General features: G+C 33.0%; 2 pseudogenes; one reads left to right on the forward strand and one right to left on the reverse strand.

The window, feature by feature from the left end:
• Positions 1–1,801: 1,801 nt before the first annotated feature.
• On the forward strand, positions 1,802–4,031 carry LOC143075904 (uncharacterized; annotated as a pseudogene).
• LOC143075903 (uncharacterized) lies at positions 3,154–16,463 on the reverse strand (annotated as a pseudogene).
• Between the last annotated feature and the right edge of the window lie 1,815 nt (positions 16,464–18,278).

Here is an 18,278-nt window from a genome sequence, read left to right on the forward strand (position 1 = left end):
GAATCTGTCCTTTATTGTAGGCTAATACATGATGGAAATTATAAGAGTTGGAGAAGTAGAATACACTTTTGAGTCATTATCTTTTTTACAAGTAACTATGCAGTATGAGATAAATCCCATTCCATCTTTTCCATGCACATGATTCAAACATGCATTCAAAGAGTATTGGGTTTCATGACTGACTGGTTAAGTTCTATATTTTTCCATGGACACGGGCTTCACTGGCAAAGTAGTTTTGTATGAAGGTTGGTTCCTAAATATTTTCTTCCTAAAAGGATTAGGCGATTATTGGTGTAACAGCTAAAAACATTCAGACTATTCTGTCGTTTGCAGTTTTAAGATCAATTAATTTTGTAAATGAAAATGGAATTGGCTCATTGTGTGATTTCGCTGATCTGCCAGTTATACTTGTTAAGGAAGTTTTTCTACATACGCAATCTTATAGTATTTGTATGAGATGTTTTTCTTTACATAGACGTAACTTGATATGTGTTTTTTGTAAGGTGAGTGCATCAGATTTATATAAAAAAAGGACATTATAAGTTATGACAGGAATTTACAGAAAGAAGAATAATGAGACAAAACAAGGAAAAATGGATAAAAAATAAAGAATAGAGACTAACGGTGACACAATATACTGATGGTTGGTTCCTTGACGCCCAGTGACAATTATTTCATGCATGTTCAGGACGATGGGATACAATACAAAGAGAGAATAATGGTATTTTATAGTATGAAGATAAGGGAATAAAGTGGACAGGTGTGCAATAATATAAAATAGTTTAATCTTTGGTTGCTTTTTTATCGTCTTGTGGTAAATAATGGTAATGTTCAGGATGAAAAGAAATTAACAATGATTATAAAAAGGAGGTCCTAATTTACAGCCCGTTGCACTATTGAAGCAGAAATGTAGATTTAAGTATAACGGTCCTCCTACGGACCCCTTTTGAAGCGTACAGAGAGCGTGGTAGCCTCTGTACACAGTGGCAAATCCAGAACTTGTTATTAGGGAGGGGAACTACAATCACTCGTGCTACAGTGTTTCCCTACATAATCAACCACATTTTTCCTACGAAAAAAATGGGGTGGATCCCTCTATGACGAGTGCTATAATATTCAGTTGCACAGGGCCGTAACTAGGCCTCAGAATAAAACGAGGAGGGCGTTTGGGTGCCGCCGTCTGCGGTACCCAGGTAATGGGGAAACCAGGAGTGACACAACCAGCCAAAACTGGAAAAGTAGTTAATGATCAAGTCGAAGATAAAAACCATGAAAAGAGTAAAATTTATATAAAGTACTTTTAATCAACGAAAACAATATCCGAAATCTGAATATATTTAAGTACGGCCAATTAAAGCTTAATTTTGACTCTTGGATCTTTATTACATGTTTATAAATCACTCAGTTTCAGACACAGGCACTTGTCGCTGAAAAAAAAAAATTCCTATATACATTTTTGTACCTTAAAATATAACACATTTAAGGCCTGTGGTTTCAGACAAGAACTTCGAGAACAGGAATACGTGTGAAATATTTTTTTAAGCAGTTTTATTTATTTGACGTTTGTATTAGAATTTCCCATCAGCAAGTTGGCCAACATAAAGTGAGCTACAAGTACATATACTACACTGTTTTCTGCTGTTGTTTTTTAAATCATGTTGGGGATAACGGAAGTGCTATTTATAGATATGTTCTATATTTAATTATTTGTTACGCCCCCTATAAATATTTGACCAGTCCGGTTAATCACCCCAGACGCTATATTTAAATGTGCGTCTGGGTAATCGAGACTACGCTATTTCCGGAAACAGGGTTTCCTCACCACGTGACTCGATTTACCGGAAGTGACGTACAGTGCGGGCTACTCTTGATCTGTTTACATTGACCAAAAGAAATATATTATGGATGATAACAGCTATGCTAGTGATTTATCGCTGTCATTTCAAAGCTCATCATTTGAAAGCATTGAAGAAGTTGACCGACCAATTGTATCAGAAGATGACATTCAACCATATCAGTTTGAGCCCTAACTTTCTGATGGTAACAGCGACGATGGTAGAAATAATGCATCACTGGATGGGGACGACGATATGGAACAAAGATTAGGAAATACAAACTGGTAAGTACATATTTGTACAATATAATTTGTAAAAGATTATTGGACAAGACTTGCTACAACAATACACGAGATAGTAGCCAGATATGGGTGAAAATGGATAATAAAAAAGGTATATAATAAACGATAAAATGTCAAAGTTCAGTCATATTTTAACTTGAAAAATAATGTATATCATATAAATGTGTGGGTTTTTTTGGCCTCTTTTTGATCCTTATATATCATTTCTTTTTTCTGTGCTTAATCAAGGAAAGATTGGTATATAACTTTATTTTTATGTATTGAGCAAACATGCAGCTTTCACTTGAAAAGCTATACAAACATGACATATGTACTTTAATTCATCTAAATATTTTCTTGCACCTTTGTTGTCACACCCAGCATGGGCAATAGTGCGGTAATACTCAATTAGAGGACTGCACTGTATTGGAAGAAAAAGAAGAAGAACTTGTAGGTAAAAAAAACAGTGGCTGATCATAAAAAAGGGGGAGGGGCTGCTATAGTGATTCCCTATATAATCAACCTAATTCTTACGACAAAAGGAGGGGCAGGCTCCCAGCCTTGATCAGCCTATGAAAATCATTGCATTTTTGAAAGCAATATAAATTGTTTCATCAGACTTTTTCTGAGACAGTTCTCAATATTTTGACTGGCTGAAACTCATTAAATTTATATTTATTTATTCATAAGGCAAATAAGCATTACTGATTAGCAAATTTGTCATTTTATAAGTCTATACCCCGTAAAACTATTTGTCATCTATTGGTATATTATTTCACCTAAAATGAAGCATTATTTGAAAATTAAACTTTCAGGTGTGACTGTGGGAATTGTGAGTCTATGCCAAAAGCAGAGGAATGCATTTGCTGCCAGGAATTAAGGAGAGTTACAGAAAAAATGGAGGAACTAACCACTTCAGTATCATGCATAACAAATCATCCTGGATTTGAACCAGTGTGTCTTAACCAGTATGTTCTTGAAACTGCATACTTCCAATACCGACAGTAGTATGGAGAAATACAACTAACAACTGAAGAGTAAGTTATTTAAAATGTATTAGCACTTTTGTTTTCTTCATCAATTGATAAATAACTGTTATAACGTACATAAAATGTATATACATTATGGCATGAACAGGCAGAAATGTGATAAACAAAGATGTAGAAGCACTCAAACAAAACATTATATTTTATGAAATGTTCCATTACAATTTAAATGTTATTAAACCATGTTTAACCCTTTCCTCCATCATGACGCCTTTTGATGCCTCCCCCTTTACTCCATTAAGACGCCTTTCGACGCCTGTGTAGCACCTCATTTGTCATGTTAAGACTACGAAATGGCTGCATTAGACTTATTAAATTTGTACCAATATGAAAAGGATATTCATAAGAACATCTGACTTAATTTATTCGATGAAAAATTATTTTTTTCGCAATGCATTTTTATACTTTGAAGCATATTTTCAGCATTTTTATTGAAAAATCCTATGCGAATCAAGTATGCCAAAAAAAGTATTTGCATTGAGGAAAAGGTTAATTAACAGATCGACATATTTTTTTTATGACAAAATAAATATCAAAAAAAAAACATGTGACAAAGTGAGAAATATTTGTGAAAAACGATAAATCGATTTCTTTATAAAAAAAAGTTATTCTTATTGTTTTTTTAAAAGGAGAAACCGGTATACAGCCTATCGTCAGTTAGCAAGATGGTGTTGGGGCTACCTAGGAAAGTCAGTACGTGTGCATCTCCCAGCTTGTGCTTCCCTTGCAATTCGGAAGAAGTTCCCCTCAAACCAATACAAAGGTTTTGAAGAAGCATAAACATTATTAAGACTATTTACATGATTCGCTACTATTATTATGTACAAATTATCATTATTTATTTCAACCATTAAATGTCATATAACTTTTTTAGCACTTATAACTTTAGTTAACAATATTGTCTATATTTCTGCCTTCCGGAATCTTGATTTCATAGCTTGTATGGCATCAGTTTTTTGTGGTCGTGTGAAAGCTGCACACAGTGGTCTTGGTGTTGGCATTGGTTCCTCAGATGTACTCAGAATCGTTGTTACATCAACAATTTTCCTAATAGACCTTAAAAGTGTGTTAACGTATTCTGAAATATAATGAAGTATTATTGGTTTAGTGGTTACTTAATATAAATACATATGTATCATTCATAAGAAATTTTCACATTATACAAGTGCATTTGTAATAAATTATCAAATGAAAATATACAATTAATTTAATGTTTTAATTATTTTTTCACAGAAATATATATCACTAAGTCACCAACCCAAAGACAGATAAAAAAAGAATTTCAATTAACTCATCTAGGATGCATACACAGTCTGAAGAGTAGACTGGTTTAAGAAATATATATGTTTACACCTATTAATTTTTCCCTACTATAAATTAATACACTTGAAAATTGGCAGTCATCTTCTCAGGTAGAAAGCTGGTTAGATAGCTGAATTGGTCGATTGTCATACAATTTTCTATAACCTCTCAAATCAAAAACTTACGGAATGATTGATTAATCTTTTTTTCCCTTGTGATATAGCCGCCACTCTTGTACTTCGGAAATTGTATACTATATCTAGCTACTCCATCTTTTGTAAGTGCTTGTGGTCTGGCAGAGTTCTCGTTGAAATGCAGTGCAGCAAGAAGCAGTCTGCAATAATAAATTTCAACATTTGATCTAAGAAATGACACGGTACAAGATTTGGTGTAATGCACAATGATGCAAGGCTTCGAGACTCAATTAACACTATTAAACAAAAATTTTAAAAATAAATAACATAGTGAAAAAGTAAGTGTTTTGTGTCCCTCTCCATGAGAAAATTATCCGAAGTAGTGTGCTTGATTTTATTTCTATAAGTTAACAAATCTTTATTAAATTCTAAACTTATTTACCTGCACTGCATCCCATGAAAGGAGAAACCAATCATCTTTGGTGCAAAGTGGTTTATCGTTGAATGAAAGGCTTCAACATCTGAAGTCTGGTGAATAGGTGACAGCTTTTTAACGGACGTTTTAAGTCGTGTGGCTGTCAAAAGCTCTTCAGTCTTAACACAAGCTTTGGTTCCTGAAATAAAAATTAATAAAAGTAAAAAAAAACATGATGAAAGAAATTTATTTGTCTCCCTCTCCTCCCTCCCCCTTTTTGTTATAAGAAGGCATAATTTTTACTTAAATCATTGAATGTCATTACAATGTTTAAAATTATATCATTTTGATTTTTTGTACACATGTCAAATGTTGTTTTTCATGTTATAATTGAGAAATGTTTGGTGTAATTTTAATGGGATTACTACCTAAGAATCATACATGTATCTGTCATTCATCTTGATCTGATATAGAGCTGAAATCACTGGGTTGATAAGACATTCAGGTTTAACAAACATCAAGGTTTTTTTTAATAGTATATTTCAATTAAATTATAGAAAAATACATATAAATTTTATTTTTTATATCTTGATCGGATTTACAACAATATTATCTCACCTGGTTTTAACCATTTCTTTTTTCTGTCATGGCCAACTAGTTCCCCGTGCAAACAATTTGCAACTTGGTCAGAATGTCCTCTGTGTTTGTTCTGCACATGGTTAGCAACAGATAACCATTTTGAAACCATTTCTTAACTGTCACCATTTGGAGTGGATGCTGCAACCCAGTACATATGGTTGGTAATGCTTTTGATCCATTCTCCAACTTCTTTACAGTCTTTTTCCTTACTGATCTTTACCAATTTTTTCTTTAAACCTGTAAGCATAAGGATTTTACCAAGTTATAAAGCAAATGTAAATAACTTATCTACTGTGGGTTTTATCATCAGGGATAACAGAAAACTTGTATGTTCGTGAATATTAAATATCTTGGTTTTAACAAAGTCTGCATATAAACTTATAGAAAATTGGTATTTAAAGGGAAATTCTGCGATTTTTTACTTATCATCTAATTATGTTCATCTTAACATAAAAAACATATTTGCAAAGTTTTAAATTTATATTCCTTCTAATAACGGAAAAAATCAAGTATTTGTAACTTTTTGGGTCGTGACGTTTTAGCCCGATTTGTTGAATTAATATCATTCTATTTTTGAATCTAAACAAACCTTTAGCAACATGCCAAACATCAAAGTAGTGAGTAATGTGGGGTGTCTGTTCTCTTACAAATTTTACAATCTGGACATGTTGGTCAGTTATAAGGGTTTGGACTTGCAGGTTGTTGTCCTTAAACCATTTTAATGACCGTATCAACCCTTCTTTCTCCATCGCATTACTAGAACTGACCTCATTACTCTACAAGAAAAATATCTTCATATTAATCATGCTTATATATATTACAACAAGTTAACACAATTTTAATATGTTTGTATCTCATTGCATACTTAAAAAAAATATCACAGCAAGATACTTATTTCCATACATGCACAATGCAGAACCGCATTAAATTATTATCAAGCACTGTCATGATTGCTAATTATTTGTTTGTCTTTTTTAATTAGTATGCATTTTCATACCTTTACTTGACAGTCTCAAATATGTGCCATGTCTTAGAAGGAATTATAATTCACTTTAGTCTAAATAATCAAATTCCTTCAAATAAAGTTTAACAGTGTAATCATTGGACAATTCTGGGTAAGGAAACAAATTAATGTACAATATCTTTGGTATTGATTGCCTTGGGTAGGTACATGTACCTGTTATAAATTTCAATTTGTTATAAAATATCATACCTGAACTAATTGGATGTCTAGTACAACTCCTTGTTTTAAGTCCATCATTGAGTACGATCCATACTTGGCTGAATGACCTGGGGTATCAGCTCTACCATCACCACCAAGTACTAAGGACTCTGTAGGATCTCTGTATTTAGCTATGTGTTGCATCTGTTGGTGCTTCCAGAACCTTAAAACAGCTGGGTATAATATATGTCTCTGGTGGTTAAAGAATGTTTGATGTGAAATTGTTGGAATGTTCATGAAGTTCATTAAACGTAGCACTTTGGTTGGTAATGCACCTGAATATAAAATAGCACTTGCCACTGCTAAAATACCCGCTGAAACGGATCCCAAAAATGGCTGACTGTACCATGAATAGCTATGTTGACAAAGTTCACATGTCACATTAACTTTAATAAGTGTTCCTACTGTGTTTGCAATGGATGCATTGGCAGAACCACAACATTTGGGGCAAATCTTGAATAAGTCCATTAGCTGGTCTTCACATACTATGAATTTCTTTTCTTGAAGATGTGTTTCTAGTCTGTAAGAATAAAGAACAAGATAAACAAATAGTTCCAGAAACTTGATCGGTGGAAATTTATATAAATATACTTTTCTCGCTGCACTGAAGACCCATTCAGGTAACCTTCTGCTGTTGTCTGTTCTATGGTCGGGTTGTTGTCTCTTTTGACACATTCCCCATTTCCATTCTCAATTTTATTTAAATTCATAAATTACCGGTATTGCGAATAATGCGAAAGAGTTTATATAAGTGCAAAACTTTTTATATGATTTACAGGATTATTCTCAATAAAATAAATGTACCCTATAATTTCTGAAATTACAGTAGTAGGTGATCGATATTTGGTCTCTCAGTTAGTTGACTTGTTAGACGTTCATATTTGTTCAACAATTTTTTTTTTTTAAATCACTACACCATGCATATTCAACACCATGTGTACCTTAAATTATATCATAAAAAAGATAGGTTAAGGATGTGAGTCACATTTCATAATTTTTATTGTTTAAAGTCTATTATCTGATTTATTTTCTGTTTAAAAGACTTACTCATTATGAGAATTATCACTTCCACCACTGTCTGAAGAATCATTTATAGACGGTTCATATGATGGGTCATTAATGTCATCTGGAATAACAGGATCATTTGTATTATCTGGTACAACAGAATCCTCATGCTCCATGTGGCCACTGTCATTATGTTCTTGATGCCTTTCTTCTGTATTGTTGTCCTGCTGTGGTTCAATAGGTGTTGGCAGAAGGTTACACTGAATTCCAAAGCTACGTATCCTAGGCTGAAAATCAGCTTGAGTACCTGAATGGAAAATATGCATTTTGTTACAACTTTACCTATAGAAATATTGATACCATACCATGAAAAAATGGGTTTATGGTCAATTTATAAAACTATTTAAATGAAAAGTCACATCCAAAGGTTGCAAACATAAGTCTTAAATGCAACAGAGCTGAAAGTATACTTACATTTCTCTTTTGTTTTTGGATGAACTTGAATCCTGGCGGATCTGTACTTCTTTTTAGTTGCTACTTTTGGTGTTTGGTCTGCCTCTTTCTGGGTAGTACTAGTGTTGACCTAAAAACAAATTGTAATTATTTCGAGTATGTGAACAAACCAGGAAAAGACGTTCTTTGATTTATTTTTATCAAAAGTACAGCATTTGACACTAGGATTCGTCTTGACCTAGTTGAAAGGTATGAATGATTTGTTCATTGTTGAAGACACTCTATCAATATGATTAATGAGTAAAAGCCCTGTTTATTGATACCATTATAACTAAAGAAAAACACTTCATAAGTTAGTATTATAAATGATATTTATACAAACCATTTCAACTTCTGTATGAGTAGTTCTGATACCATCACTATTATCATTGTGTAAATCAATTGGACATGGATCAACATTCATTGGTATGTATGACTCTGGTCCATTATCACAAGGGTCTGGAGATGGACATGTGTCAGTGTGGATAACCACAGGAACCTGATCAATTGTTTCTTTAGGGTCGTTACTCTCTTCAGTTGGTATATTTTCTGTCTCTTTAGGGTTGTTACAGTCTTCAGTTGGTATATTTTCTGACACTTCCTGAAGTATCTGGGGGAAAAAAAAAATTGAAATCAAATTCATATGTTGCATCTACATGTACTTAACATTTTAACAACGTGACGAAATAGCTGAAGCTCATAAAGCCATGCACCTATGAAGAATTACTTTATCGGAAAGAAACAGAAGAAAAATTGATTTGTAAATATTATATTAAAATCAATGGGGTCCAGGACAAATCCAGTATATCTTATTATAATCATTCGTTATTAATTCCATTTCCTATGTGCATACATTTAAAGTAATTTAGCGCTGTAAAACTCAGTGAAGGATTAATATTTCTGGTTAATATGGAATACGTTCTTCTTCTTTTGTTTTCATATTTTTCTAGAAATTTACACTTGCATGTTTGAGTATAATTATTGTGTGTGTACTAAAAAAAAATCACATAAAAGCTGACAGGTGCCTTTATTGCTAAACATTATTAATTTCTATAAAATTGGCAATGAAGTATTAAAATCATTTTCTACCCAATTCAAAAAAAACTATTTGTTTAAAAATCTAGTCCAAAGTGGCATATAAGATTTCTTTAATAGCTGTGTTTAGACGTACCGTTTCTTTAGGGTCTTTACTCTCTTCAGTTGGTGTATTATATAAAAGTTCCTGAAGTACCTGAAAAAAGGATAAATAATGAAAATCTATAGATTAAAAAAGAAGCGGTATGATTGCAAAAGAGATACACTCTCCACAAAAAACCCAAATGACACAGAAATTAACAATTATAGGTCACTGTACAGTGTAAAGCCTTCAACAATGAGCAAAGCCCATAGCACAGAGTCAGCTGTAGTTCATATGTCACATTCATTAATTATGGCTAGAATTAGGTTGAAATAAATAAGTTTATTGTTTATGTAGTGTAAGCCATAAGATTTTTGGGAAAAAAGGGGATGCTGAAATTTTAGAATTATCAGTGCTTATACCAATTTGAAATAATAATTTAATTCTAGAAATGTGGAATTCTGGTAATAACTACATGTTAATAGACTAGTATAGCCAATTAATTTCAATGATTGCCCATATACATGATATATATAGAAAGAAATGAAATAGTAGATATTTTGAAAGGTGACATGTGTATAACATAAATACATATTGGAAGTATAATCCTTGGAGAAACAGCACTTTAATACATGTAAAAAGAAATTAAAAAAAATCATCAACAAATCTACAATTTATAAACATGATCAAATAATTCCAACATTTTGTAGAATTAATTAGGTAAATAATTTTGGTGGGATTTTATGCTCTTTGTGAAATTTGAATTATAATCTATGTCAAAACTGGTGTTTATAACACCTTTGTAATGACTTTGATATATATTGAAATACCCCACAGGTGGTAGGTGCATGAGCAAGTTGTTATTTACCTGATTGGAGGGATTAAAACCTCTGTCTGATCTTTATTACTAGATAACAGGATGTTAATTAATGGGTGTTATAAATATTGAACTGTTTTAATTACCATGATTGAAGGTGATAAATATCCATCCACATGTATACTAATTTGTTTTATATCATGAACTAGTTCTAATTTCCACAGATGTTTACTTTAATACCATTAAGAAGGGGGGATCTAGCATGATTTAGAGTGTCATATAGATAAAGATATTCTTTTATTTATAATGAATAAATAATTACATATTTTTTAAATAAACAATTCAACATTAAAGTTTTGCTGTTGCTTTACATTGCCTAATCATGCTAATGAAATAGAATGTACATGTATTAAAAAAAAAACTATATTTTAAACCATGTTATTTTCTGCATTTTGAGCATGAACATGTTATGATAGAGAGATAGTTATATCATAGTACATGTATTGTATTATCTTACCATAGTCAGAAGACTCTATATATATTTAAATACTTAGAGCTGGTTTCAAATGTTTAAACTTTTATGCTCATTAATATTGAAAGAGAAAGAAAATCAGATAGTCCAGCAGATAGGTGAATAATTGTGCACTTTGTGTTAAAAGCATAAAATTTGGTAGAAACATAGTTTGAACCGTTCTAAACAAAATTAGATATGGAGGCAAGCTTGATTTTATCCACTTCCGGTTTTATCATCAAAATGGCGGACTTGCATTTGATAACTGATTAATGGTTATTTAATTCTCACAACTGGTAGTCAAAGTTTGCTGTGTAGACTATAATATTATTGTGTATTCATGATTTGAAATAATGTATCATTTCTTTGAAACCCTCAGGATGTTTTATTCAGAATTTTGTCACTTCCAGTAAAAAATATCACACGAAAACGTAATTCAGAGACGAAATACATATGTTTAATAAGACCTGTTGGTGACCTTCTGCTGTTGTCTTGTCTATGGTCGGATTTTTGTCTCTTTGACACATTCCCCATTTCCATTCTCAATTTTATTTTATTTATTAATAAAAATAAGCAATGTTGTCAAAAAAAAAATTTAATATCATTGACCTTCTCTGATATATTTGTTCGATCATACATAAGAATAACGAATCGTTCGATTGATTGTGTAATAGTGGTTTCGACATTCAGAGTACTCACAAGGGCTGCGATCAATATCGTAGCGGCTACATAGGGCTACGTAGATTATGACTATTGAACGTGAAGCTATCCTAGCTGCTACATAGATATTGATAGCAGCTAGCACACTACTAGTTCTGTAGACAAACATGTACGTAGCACTACGTAGGCTAGCTGCTATGATATTGAACGCAATCCTGGTCTCTTATAAGGATGAATGCTCTTGTGACACCATTAAATGATATCCATGTATCCCATGCTGTTTTTTTTCCTTGACAAGCGATTCGAAGCCACAGTGTCGAATTCAGTGAAGGCATGGAAAAGATGCAATGCATATATGCGTTTTCTTGTCCTAAAAAGTTAGCAAGCTCATGAAATGAAATGCATCCGAAGTGTTTTCCAGGCTTTAAACCCATAAATATCAGCTGCATTTATGACATGAAAGCAGGACACAGCAAGTACTACGACATCGGTATCAACTGTAGCAATAATTCTCTTCCCGAAAATGTGTTCATCCATCAGTTTATAATTTGACAGAAATAGAATAAACTCTGTTTTGTTTTTATCTTCACCTAGAAAACTCTATCAGTTTCGTGGTTAGCATGTTTGCCTTTGATAACGTCTCTTTGTATCGTCAATCGTTAAACTAAATGAGACTAAATGCTGGTGGATAGGTGTGATTTTCTTGTTTGAAGGACTCGTCTAAGTTTCCTCTTAGATTAACTTTTCATACTGGTACTGTCCATCTATTTCTATTCAACGAACGACGAATAGTATCAACAACTGCTGAGAGAGCTATATATTTAATTGGTATACAGAAGAAGCAGTTCGTTGTTTGTCTGATAGTTAATCATTATTCCTAGGTGCATATGAAAGAGGTTTCTTTAGATGCATGATGACGGATCTTTCGAGAGTAAACGTTAAGGATTCGTTTGTAGCTATTGGATATTAACATCTAAGCAATCGTTAGTGTTTCCTGCTAATAAGTAGCCGGTTGTTATAGCTTGTCCATACAACAACAAACTAACAAGAGTTACGAGAGATCTTGGAACAGAATTCTCCTCACAGTGCACTGGAAAACTACCGTCAAACCTAAATGTAACAATAAACATGTCACTCCGAATAATTGTTACTGCTTTATAAATCTGCATTTAGTTTGAGTCAAATTCATCGTCACCTCCTTTCTGAAACTAGGGTCCTATATCATCTTTGAAAGCATGTGAAAGCTCTCTCACTTCCATTTTACATTTATGCGTTGTTTGCCTGTGAGAGAGCTTTCACATGCTTTCATCTTGTACTATGAACTCTGTCTTCAATTTCAACACCTAGATTCCTTATTCGCCAAGGCATCTTGAATAATGGTGCTAAATCTTCTTCGGTTATGGAATCTTCAATGTAGCTGATGAATTCAGCTAATGTGATTCCATGGCTTATTCGTGTGTCTCTTCCATATTCAGTCTCATCTTCACTAGAAACTTTTGATGCCTGCCGATAAAGATTAGCAAGTCATTGGATATAATATTTCGTTTCTTGTACAATAACGTCCCAATCACTGATATTCTCTAATAAAGTTGTGTACTGAAGCTTTATTACACATCGACGAAAAGGGATATCAACATTGCTTGTTGTTTCTTCGTGGAGGTTTTCATCTGGTTTGTACGAACAACAAAGTAACATACACATTCTTTTATTGCTAATTTTCATGATAAGCTGGTTTGCAGCTGCGATTGCCTGTATTTTTTTACATATCATCTGTATCCTTTTGATGTCTAATTTTAGTTATGTGTTAAGATGGCAGGCCTTATGCCATGTGGCATTGGTTTTATTTTTGCATGGTACAAGGAAGACCACTGCCATCATATTGTGTATATAGATTGGTCATAGACGATTAACATCGAAGTTCTTTGTATTTAACAAGATTTCCCGCCAAAGTAACATATCCAGCACCAATATTGATACTCTTTGGGGTGTAGGGCATTGCAGCTGTTCGTCTGTCATATTTTGACAAATTATACATTTAACATTGAGAATGGAAATGGGGAAGATGTCAAAGAGACAACAAACTGACCAAAGAGCAGACAACAGCTGATTGCACCAATGGTAGTTCAATGAAGCGAGAAATTCCCGCACCTGGAGGTGGTTTCTCAGCTGGTCCCTATACAAAATTGTGTACTAGTTCAGTGAAAATGGATGTCACACTAAACTCCAAAACATATAAATGAACTTAAAACAAAGTCCAGCCAACCTCTACAACATTTGAGGAAGAACTACCTGGGCTTTGATCATCTGATGTCTCAATAAGTTTAAATCTTTACGAGCTCGTCTTTGAATTGTTATTTAGACTCTTGATTTATAAAGTGTATGTCTATCTCCATTCAAATATAATAATGAAACAATATTGTTCACCATATGAATTGAATTTTAATGGTCTCGAAATAAATAAATAAATACATGATTCTATTACATCCTTCTTCTCACTTTTTGCAAATAAAAAGTCGACATTTTTCTTGAATTTTAGCATGAAATTTTGACCGGAAGTTGACCAAACGTCACCTGCTTGAACAATACTGAAAACCAATTAATGTGATTCAGATCAATTGAACATCAGGTCTTGTAGTTAAAACTAAAAAAATTGAGAGAGAATTTAGAAAAGTTGAAATTTTAACATGCATCCGCCATTTTGGATTTTACCGGAAGTTAACTATATTTCCAGCTTGCCTCCATATCTTTAATTAAAGAGTATAGATAAAAGTATGTTTGAGCAAAATTTGGTGCTTTTAACACGAAGTGAACAATTCCTTCATATACTGCACTTATCTGCTGGACTAAGAGTGACATGAGATCAGAATAACTTTTTATGAAGCTACACATTTGGCTAAAATAGCCTCTTACTGTGCTTATTGCAAGCTTTTTGGCTACATCTTTTTTGGTAAAGTCATGCCTGTCATGGCTATGCATTTGATATAAGCGGTACCTTCTACTTATGTTCAGAATGTGGTAATTGTGCTGGTTTGAAAAGAAGGTGTGTAAATCAAACTCAGTAACTCTAGAAAATATCCTATGTATGATTAAGAGGTACAACTTTATACATAAAAAATATTGGATACAACAGGAGAGGCTGCATGTAGGCTTATTCTTTCAATGACCTTATAATAATGCTACATTTTCAAACATGTGCATATACATGTATATATTTACATATAAATTTGATGTACATGTATATATAAAAACATATACTGGGTGCATAAAAACAAATAAGATTAGATATGTTAGAATAATTTTTTCATAAGTATTTTGATGAACAAATTCAAACAAAATATAAATCTAAGACACAATGTAATATAAGTAAGCAAACATTCATTGTACATTTGTAGGTTAAGTCTTTGTTCAATTATACTTAGGAAGATGTGGTATGTCACTATGTGTGAGCAATGGTGAGTCAGAGTGTCAATGAGACAACTCTCAATCCAAGTAATAATTTATAAAAGTAAACCATGGCCACTGTAGGTCAACTTATGGTCTTCAATGTTAACACAGAGCCTTGACTCACAATGAACAGCAAGCTATAAAGGGCCCCAAAGTTATAAGTGTGAAATCATTTAAAACAGGAATATATGTACATTTTTTTTTTACATATTCATCAAATTGAGACTGGAAATGGGGAATGTGCCAAAGAGACAACAACCTGACCATAGAACAGACAACAGCAGAAAGTCACTAACAGGTTTTCAATGCAGCGAGAAATTCCTGACCCGGAGGCATCCTTCAGATGGCTCTAAACAAATACATATATATATAGACTAGTTCAGTGATAATGAACGCATACTCCATCAGCACATCAGCTGTTTAACGTGAAGAATTATGACGCTGTAAATTGCGTGTACGTGTATTACTTCTAAAGTTTTTATGTATTCCACATTATGCCACGTCAAACTTATTCATATATGTTGCTTAGTCTCTGGTGGATTTGCATACATGTACATTGTATATATATTAATATCACATCTATTTTTTTATAAATCTGATATACATTGTACTCTATAAGTCATAGTGTACAACAGATGCAATAGACATGCGTTAAAGTAATGTGCTTATCATAGAAAAGGGGTGGCTTCAAAAAATAAATGCTACTATAATCATGATAATGCTGGTTTGTTCTTTTACTTGAAGCTTAAAAATGCAGCACTTTTCTGCTTTTATGCTATACTTTTATTTAACTTACCCTGGCCTTCTCTCTTTTCTGTAATGCTTTAGAAGTTTTGAGCTTCTTCTTGGGTTCACAAAGAAATCCCTCATTAAGAACATCTGATGACCTTTTGGGATAATTGCTTGGCACTGAACCTGGCAAAAGCCTCTTGCTGTTATGAGCAGATAAACCAAATAACTCCTTGAATCTCAACCTGTCAACCTCATAGCATTCTTCTGAGAAGTGTTCTGAACATATGGCTGAGTGTTTAGTTGGCACAGTAAAATCCACACGGGTAAGTTTTACAAAACGAACCCACAAGTTACGTTGTCTGTCATCTTTTGGAAAAGCGTGTTGAGTATGTCCCGTTTTTGCCGAGTTGTTGCATCCAGCAACTGCACAATTCCTTCCCATTGTTGAATTGTTGATTTAAAGTAAAGGAAGAAAATTGCGGTTGAATATATAAAAAGCACTGTCAATCGATAACTGTCAACAATAACGTATAAACGATCCACTGATATTCTGCTTTCACTTTGTAAATGACCTGTTGTCTATTTATGTACATGATCTGAACCCCGCACTGTACGTCACTTCCGGCGAGTATTAATATTAGAATAAGTGGCAAGTTTTTTAACAAATCATTCAGGTGTTCAAATGGCGATCGGCCAGTATTTTGCAAATATATCTATAACTAATGAACCAAATTTCATCGGGTTTTTTGCGTTTTTATACGGTAATTTAGCACTATAAAATTAAAGTAACTTAATAAAAGCGTTTTAGTTACTCTTTAATTTTTATGAGACAGTTCTTTTCATATAAAGACTTTTTTTCGCCAGTATTTACTGATTATTTCAAAAGTAAAATTACAAAATACTGAACTCCGAGGAAAATTCAAAACGGAAAGTCCCTAATCAAATGGCAAATTCAAATGATAAAACACATTAAACGAATGGACAACAACTGTCATATTCCTGTCTTGGTACAGGTATTTTCAAATGTAGAAAATGATGGATTGAACCTGATTTTATAGCGCTAAATCTCTCACTTATATGGCAATCACATCACAGTAGAGTGATTCGGTATGGTTGAGTTGACCAGTTCGTCGAAAAAACGTCACTCAGTCATTTGAAATTCAAATTACAGGAACACATTTGAAATTCTGAGCATGAAAAATCATGACACCTTCAAAGCGACAAAGGAGTGAGCAAGAACGTATTGACTTATGTTTCACAATTCGACCATAAAGAAAGTTATACTCTAATATAATCTCAGGAAAAAAATCCACATTAATATTATTTACCTACGAAGTTCTGTTTAACCCCAAACGCCCGCGCCTATCTTAAAATAGCATAGCTGAATAATTATCCCTAGTCAGTATAAGCTCTGGATAGATTTAAAGTGCAAGGTACTAGCCATTTGTTTGAGGAGGCAGTCTGAGATCTGAGAGTCTGGCCGTATTTAGATTGAAAACAATAATCTTGTCCACTTTTTGGTTAATAAAAACGAAAATTTCCAACAGAATAATACAGCATTAAATGAACCTGATGAATAAAAAACAGGCCTATTTTTTTGGAGGAATGGGGTTTGCATGAACTGATATATTGAATACTTTTATCAAGATCAGACTGTAACCTGCCTGCTGGTGTGACCTTTATGTCTCCATTTGTCGACCGTCATTCATAAATTCGTTGTCATTTCAGACTCATTCATAGCCTTTGGTTAATTTTCAATTGTGTTGGGTAAAACATATCAACCAAACATTTGTATAAAAATTGCTTGTTTGTCTTTTTTAACTCGTGTCGCTCGTATTGTAAAATTCATCGAATAGCGCGGCGTGTATTTTGTTTACAACAAGAAATCTGCGAGTTTATGCTAACTTAACATACAACAAGCGAAAATTTTCCATGAACAAAAAAAAATATTTACAAAGATGTCAGTTTGTCTGCATGTTTTAATTGTTAACTTGCAGATGTATAAATCACCGCACGACACTCTTTCAATAATTTGTAGAATCGTTGATATAATGTTTGTTTATATATTGGATGTTAAGCAGTAGTATATGGACAGAACTTGATCTGTAGTGATATAGTACCAAAAAACGAGCTATTACATGTTCTGCTGCTAAAGTAACTGTTGTTTTTCAAAAATTTGCCAAATCATATATCGGAACGTAGAGAAAATGCAAACAGATGATCTACACGATAGTCTAAGAGATTTACAAATTGGTTACCCCAAAAAATGACTAAATTCAACAATCTCCCATTAGAGCAAATATTAATAAAGATCACAACCCTGACCACATGCACACCTTCAATATATGTACAAACAGACAACAAGGTGAAAACGTTCTAGGATTCAAACTGTAGATGTTATGCGGATAAACTATAATAGGGGAAGGACGTCGGACAGAGGGACAGGGGTACCCCCCAAACTTTCAGTTGCGGGGGCATAACAAATTATAGCTTTAATTACATCTTTTATTGCGTCAACTTGTAGATTGTAGACAGTAAACCTGATGATTTCTATTTTTATGTTTTTACTATTTTTGCGTTCATATACTTACAATGTATTTTTGTTTGAATTAGTAATTGTTTTAGA

This window comes from Mytilus galloprovincialis, chromosome 5 (genome assembly GCF_965363235.1).
Source record: "Mytilus galloprovincialis chromosome 5, xbMytGall1.hap1.1, whole genome shotgun sequence".
Taxonomy (NCBI): domain Eukaryota; kingdom Metazoa; phylum Mollusca; class Bivalvia; order Mytilida; family Mytilidae; genus Mytilus; species Mytilus galloprovincialis.